The sequence below is a fragment of the Belonocnema kinseyi genome, chromosome 2 (genome assembly GCF_010883055.1).
Source record: "Belonocnema kinseyi isolate 2016_QV_RU_SX_M_011 chromosome 2, B_treatae_v1, whole genome shotgun sequence".
Lineage (NCBI taxonomy): Eukaryota > Metazoa > Arthropoda > Insecta > Hymenoptera > Cynipidae > Belonocnema > Belonocnema kinseyi.
The window spans coordinates 11,568,481-11,576,128 of NC_046658.1; the positions used below are offsets into that span (position 1 = coordinate 11,568,481).

At 32.0% G+C, this 7,648-nt stretch overlaps 1 protein-coding gene across 3 annotated transcripts in view; it reads left to right on the plus strand.

Annotated features, from left to right (window-relative positions):
• Positions 1-4,390: 4,390 nt before the first annotated feature.
• Positions 4,391-7,648, plus strand: part of LOC117167033 (zinc finger CCCH domain-containing protein 7) — a 70,911-nt gene continuing 67,653 nt past the window's right edge. For 2 of the 3 annotated variants that reach the window (XM_033351591.1, XM_033351592.1), the window contains exon 1: positions 4,396-4,611. The gene's annotated coding sequence lies outside the window, so the exon portion shown is untranslated. Of the gene's footprint in view, positions 4,612-7,648 lie in introns of all 3 variants that reach the window. The other variant, XM_033351593.1, reaches the window with a different exon arrangement.

The window sequence follows — 7,648 nt, forward strand, 5'->3', positions numbered from 1 at the left end:
GCTTATTTTCAAACAGCATCAAGTTTTTTATTATTTTGGCTTTTTCTTAATGCAATTCAATGAAAAATTCAGACCTACTTTTTGTGGCGCCATCTGTTGGATTAGTTTGACCGACATTTTCCCTCTGGATCCTAAGAAAACTACTATTTCATACACATACACGGTCGAGGCAGGGGCTGACAATAGGATTTGAGAAACCGACGTTGCATTAACTTGACATAGCAGTAGCTTGGACGCGATGCGCGCGCATGTATTTTCAACTGTTTATTTTTACGATTTTACGATTCATGGAAATAAACAGTTGAGAATACATGCGTGCGCATCACGCCCAAGCTACTGATATGTCAAGTCTACGTCAAGTCAATGCTACGTCGGTTTCTCAAAACCTATTGCGGACTCTCCTTCATTTTAGCATCCAGAGGAGTATTGTAGTTCAGATAAATCCAATAGATGGTACTCCGATCAGGTAAGCCTGTTTTTGCATTGTTATGCATAGAAAAATTACAGAAATTCATTAAAAACTTGATACTTTTATGAATATAAAAGGAAAACTGAATATGATGAGTCTGAAAACAGTTAGAATTTTATTCATATTTTTCCATTATTTATTTCGCTAATGTAATCAATTAAATCTTTTTTTAAGAATTTTAATTGTTGCGAATTTCAGAAATTGATTGATAATATTATTTGACTAATAATAATAATAATAATAATATTTAAACATTAATCATTAGACCTGAAAATAAATAAAGACTTGAAAAAACCACGAAATGACCGGAAATTGAATAATAAAACAGTCCATTTACTTTATCTACAGTTGCAGAGCATATTATTGAAAATAATTATTTTTTTGTTTGTTTAGGACAGGGAATTTCAGTAAAGAAATTGAATTTCCCTTGGAACAGGGAATTTTTGAAATTGAAGGGAAATTAAAAAAAAAATAAACTGAGATTCAGGAGAAACTAGTTTAGAAAATCCCTGTTCCAAGTCAAAATTCGTTACAAATTAAAATTTTATTCTTCCGAAGTTAAAAAAAAAGAGAGTGCTTCAAGTAGTTTTTAGAGTCGAAGTATTCTTTCGAAAAGGAAATATTTCTAAATTACAATATAAAATTTTCTTTACATTTTTCGTTAATAATTTACCTATATTTAGAAAATTTAACTACTTGCGGTTAGAAGCTGAACTCTTTTGTTAAAAATTAATTTTGTTGGAAGACTTATCATTTTAATTGAAAATTGATCTCTTTTTAAAAATGTATCTAGTTTGTCGAAAATCAATTTTTTATCTAAAAATTTTAATATTCCCGTAGAAAATTTAACTATTTCAGGTGAAAAATTGCCCTTTTCTAGTTCAAAATTCAACAATTTTGACGTAAATTTGTCTTTTTAAATAAAAAATTTATTTAATTCGAGAACAATTTACGTATGTTGTTAAAAAATCGACTTTTTTGGTAGGAAATGAGTTTTTCCTTTGGAAGTTAATTTTCTGATTTAAAAATTCTTCTTTTTGGTTGAGAATTTAAGTATTTGCCAGGGAAATATTAATCATTTTAGTTAAAAATTCATCTTTTAGGATACACAGAAATTTACTTGGTTGAAAAATAAACTCGTTTGTTGAAAATTAATTTTTGTAAATTGTAGATTCAACATTTTGATTAAAAATTCATTTTTAGACACAGAAATTCTGTGTCAATTTTTGGTTGAAGAGTGGTCTTTTTAGTTTAAAAATCGTCTTTTTTATTCAACATTGATTTTGCTAACTTGAAATTTAATTATTTAGGTTTTGGTTGACATTTATTTATTTTAGTAAAACATATTTTGTTGTTGAAAGTTTAACTGTTCAGTTGAAGATTCATTCTTCAGTTAAAAATTCGTATTTTTGTTTAAAATTTTAATATTCTAGTTTATGATCCATCATTTTAGTTGAAATTCATCAGATAAGATGAAAGTTACTTTTTTTTACTAAAAATGTTATTAGTTCATATTCTGTTAAATACTTATTGTTTTCCACGAGTTTTGTTATAGATTATTTTCTTTCATCAGTATAAACGTTTTTTTTTATACCTCTAAAATATTTCTAAAACAAATTTTTTAACTACATATGAGTTATTATAAATATCTGTGATCTTTCCGACGGAAGATTTTTTTATTAATAATTGATTTTGCTTGTTAAAAAACATATAGTTAAACAAAATAAATATCAAATAAATAATAAGAAACGAAATTAACATACCGTGGACATTACACTTCCATCTGGGCCTTTAACTTCTGCCTTCCAAATTATGCCACTTTCCCAAAAGTGTTGTTCGCAAACTGTATTTCTATATCGTGAATTACTATCATCTTTGCGAATAGCCTGTTGTCACCGTTTAATTTCTTTGGGATCTTTTGGCACAAGAAAAAAATGAAACTTCTCCGAATTACTGTTATAGCCAGACGGACAACCCGGAGCTACAGATTTTAATCTCATGATTTTGCACTAGCAATTAGAAAAAACTCTCAAAACAATAAATAATTTAGGGTGAATTTATACCTCTGTCTTCCCCGGTGCAGGCAATTGTCCAAGGCTATTCACACGACCAGTTTTCCGAGGAATTTTGACCGCGAAAAATGTGAGAATGGCACGGGAATTGTAAATATTGTTAAATTTTTAAATAAAATAAACCACGTTTTTCTAGTTTTAATTGAAAATTATCATAATTAATTTAAATTTTTTAATATAATGTAAATATATATCAAATTCTTACCTGACATGATTATTTCAAAATGAATACACTAACAATTGTTTACAGATGAGTTGATGTCAGTCGCTGTGTGCTGTGGAGACTTATTCAGCAAGAAAAGGAAAGTTCGTAAGTAGATATTATTTCCTCTTAAGTACTTTATTATTATTCTGAAATGCAATATTTTACAAATAAATTTATAGTTTTGTCAATAGTCTTTGGCTGTTATTGCGACGACGGAGAAAGATGAGAAACGGGCAATATCGCGTTCATCCTCTTTGGAAACGGCGATGGCTGCAAGGTAAAATAAAATTTTTTATTGATTATTAGGCTAAACATTATTTTCATAGTAAAAGAAAGGTCAATATACCACCCGAAGATATTTTCTTGTAATTAAAACATATTTTAATGAAATTACCCAGTGGGTACAAAATCTTACGACGTCTTTACGATATCTTTACGACGACTTTAAGACATCCTATGTTCATGTCATTAAGATGTCTCCACGAGGTTAAAAGCACATCGTCAGATTGTACGGCGTCTTTACGATATCGTAAAGACAGCTTATAACGACATTGTCATAGGATGTCGTAAAGTCGTCGTAAAGATATCGTAAAACGTCGTAAGACTTTGTGCCCACTGGGTAATGTCATCAAAATATTCTTTAATTACAATAAATATCTACAGGTGGTATATTGACATTTCTTTTACTATGAAAATAATTTTTAGCCAAATAATCAATCAAAAATTTTATTTTACCTTGCAGCCAACGACGTTTCCTAAGAGGATGAACGCGATATTGCTTGTTTCTTATCTTTCTCCGTCGTCGTAATAGCAGCCAAAGAAGCTCCATTTCTTCGGCCGAGATATCTGGAGTTATCTTTAAATAACGCCTATCCACATTTTATACCTAACAGACAATTAATTTATGTATAGTCAATTTTCAATTGTAGGATTTTAGAGGATATCTTATTTTCACTTGTACAACATTTTTTAAACTGCTACAAAAGTAAAAATTTATTTTTAAAATGTTGCATTTTAGAATAATAATGAATTATTTAAGAGGACATAATATCTACTTACAAACTTTCCTTCTCTTGCTGAATAAAAGTCTGCGCAGTACACTGCGACTGACAACACCAACTCATCTGTAAACAAACGTTAGTGTATTCATTTTGAAATACTCATTTCAGTGTTGGGAATTTGATATATTTTTACATTATATTATAAAAATTAAATTAATGATCATAATTTTCAATTTAAACTAGAAAAACTTGGTTTTTCCGAGGTCCAAATTCCTCGAAAAACTGGTCGTGTGAATAGCCTTGGACAATTGCCTGCCTGCACCGGGCAGGCAGGCAGAGGTATAAATGCATCCTTACTCGGTTACAAGTTCTTATTATTTAAAATTTCAATTTTACACATTTTTCTCAAAGAAATAACTTTTGATAGGAAATTTACCGGTTTTGCCAATACAAAACAATACAAAAGATGCAAAAAACAGGCTTACCTGATCGGAGCACCATCTATTGGATTTATTTCAACTACGATAGCCCTCCGGATGCTAATAGAACAGAAAAGTGGGGGCGATGCATGGGGCTTGTTGAAAGTCGAACGGACCTCTTTTTCTAACGTGTGGAGACGGAGTCCCACTGCTATTTCCTAAACAATCATTTCGAATTCGATCGCGCCTTGTCTATATTTCATATGGTTGAAGAAGAGGTCCGATCATAATGAGGCATTGGAATCCCACTTCTGACTTATTCTGCGTCCATTACTGTGTATTATTCCAGGAATCAATATGTCAAGAAGGAAACAGCTGGATAACAAGCTTAAAATGTCCAACATCTGACTGGTAAAGAAAACGTACTGCAATACAAATTAATATTGTAAGTATTGTGTCTATTTTTTCTGCACATATGCGTAGAAAGTGACTAGCTTGAAGCAAATAAAATACAAGTTTACAAAGCAGTGTTATAAAATTGCAAGTTATTGGTTATTGCTAAAAGGCTACGGCTATTGGCACATTGAACGTACCTCCAAATAAATGTACGAGGTACATGCTTCTATTTGTTCTTATTTGATATCCTGGGGAGAGTTGAGTAAGGGCCGTTACCATTCCTGATTGGCCCGAACCACGGAGTAGTAATAGGGAGACCGATCTCCGTACATACGTTCTGACTGCGGTAACTGTACATTTATTGCGTTTAAAGTCAATGCTCACAAGGAAGGAGACATGCGGACTGTAATTGGCTCTCTCCTTTTCTCCTGCGAAAAGTGTGCGAGTGACTGCCACTGCTTGATAACCAGAACATATTACCTAAAATTATGCTGTTACCTTATTCAATCTGCTCATTTTATATCATTTAATGATTACAATCAAATCTGTATTACTTACCCATACTTTCTACGTCGCAATTTGTCAAGTTAATTCTGTACAAAACATACAGAAATAAATAAGGACCTATATTGACAAACTCAATTGACAATATTTTCAGGCACATAACTTCAGGATAAAATTGTCATTCAACACGGCACTCACTCGCACATTTCTTGGGGGAGAAAAGGAGATAGCAAATCACAATGCGCAAGCCCCCTTCCTTGGAGCATTGGGTTTAGACGCTTAAGTCTGGCAATAAATGTACAGTTACCGCAGTCAAAACTTGAGACGCTTTGTGCAGCATGATCGTTCTTATTATTACTCCGTGGCCCGAACTTACCGGAACCCGAAGCCCTCAAAAGCACGCGTTTTTCAAAAAATTCAAAAAAATAAATAATACATTCAATAGACTAAAAATAACTTGAAATTTAATAAGAATCGATGTAAAAATCTACATTCTTGAATGTGTAATAGTTTTAAATGTTTGTTTAACTGAAAGATGACTACATGTAAACCAAACTTTCAATTTCGCTTCTTATCTAAATTAAAAAAATGTTAATATCCAAATGAATGATGATTTATTGAACATTCAAACCAATTTTATTCGCCAGCATCTTAAGATAATTGTAAAATGAATTTTTATAAGTAGATAAATAGCGAAACACATGATATTTCATATATTGCTTCTTTGAATGACCACAATTAAATTTTTTACTTGTTCAGTAATTGAAATTGAATAGTTTCTTTGAACTAGGTACTTTTTGGTAATGAAGTTACTTTTGTAAATAAGTAATGAATGGGTAACTTATATTTTCATCAGTAACAATAACTATAAAAATTGTCATTTTTTCAGTTATATTTGGAATATAGTTAACAAGTATTTCACGATAATCAATACCTACTGTAACGTTATTCTTTCAATTTCTTTTTATGAACTGATCATTATAGAATTGTAACTAAAAATAATCATGATTGACAATCCAATGTGATACCAAAACTCAGAGATATAACTCACTTCCACCCTTTAATTTGATTTATATTTTAATATTTTTGTCTCGACATTTCCATCTCATTAAATTAATCATGAGTTTTTGATGTATCGATTTTAATTTGCCCTGTTCAGGAAATTGGTACCGAGTACACACGTCGGTTCCAATCCTGCTAGGACGACAAACCTGAAACGAATCAATCATTTACAAAAATCCCAAAAGAAACTGTATCAACAATTCCTGGTTCGAAATTGACATTGAATTGTAATTCACTCTTTTCTACTTGTACTCCCTTGATCTTAAAATAGTTTTGCATCAGAAACCCCTTTGTTATGTAATTATCCCTGAGTTCTGGATCTATAGTGACTCTAATTTGAAATCTGTTCATTTTACCCTTTTTTTTTAATACAAATCGTTATTTTTATTTTTACGAGAGATGAGCCCACAGAAGCGAGAGTCAAAATTGTGAAATGGAAGGTGGTAAATTAATAGAAATTGCCTAAAGTGCCATATTTTTTCCCCTTAGTTTTTCTTTTTATCGCAAGCTAAGTGTGTTAGTCATCATTTTCCTCCCTGTTTTCAAAAGAGGACAGAAATTCCCCTTTGTTTTATAAAATAAACTTCATTCCACGCAAATTGGGTGCAATATTTGCGTGGAAATCAGTCTATTTTGCCTAGATTTTTATTTCCCTTATTGTAAAATAAAGCTTAAGCTTACTTCCGCTCATTTGTTTTACTTTCAAAAATTTTCAAAAGATCTACCTTTTGCTCCTCTTTCTCGTTTTACCTGACAAAATTCATGAAACTATTTTGGGAATTGTGCCAATTCCTAAGCACATGATTCCGTGAGACAAAACTCATTAAGGTCCATTGCACTCTGAATCTGATTTGACTTATAATTTGTTTATCCTCGCTGTATTGGTTCTTGTAAAGAACAACTTGCCAATACAGACTAGGTGGAAAAAGTGTTGAGAATACAATGGCGTTCTTTTCCGCCTTACTCAAACCAAATTGTATTTTTTACTAGGATATTCTAAGGCCTGCACACTAGCAACCTTGTATTCCCATAAGAATGGGTTGCGCAAGGATGAACGGGTAGCCCTCCAGTGTAGCCTCAGTCTATTCAGGCGGAGGCGAATTGTTGAGCAAAGGAAAAGGAGTGAAAGTTTAATTTTCACGGGTTTCTTAATTTAAAGAAATTAAAACACCCTTAAGTTCTCCTCTGTCCTCCTTACCTAAATTTGTGGTGATTTATTATTCCGATGAGCTTCGAAATTATTCCTCGTATGAGAGTCGAGAACCAAACGTGCGATCGCTGCTAATGCTTGGTGTCGACTGCCGATCTCCTCGATCCTCGGTTATCAGCCCAGTGATCCCAGATCTGAAACGAGATGTGGTCCAATACTATGACAGGGCTATGTTCGTGTGAATATAGTAGGAGACGATGTAAATGGCTGAGTTGCGCGCGCAACTTCAGCGCTTCTATTTATATCTCTATCTGCTTTGAAATAAAATGAAGAAATTGGGATTTTAATATTTTCAGATTTCGATGCTGGC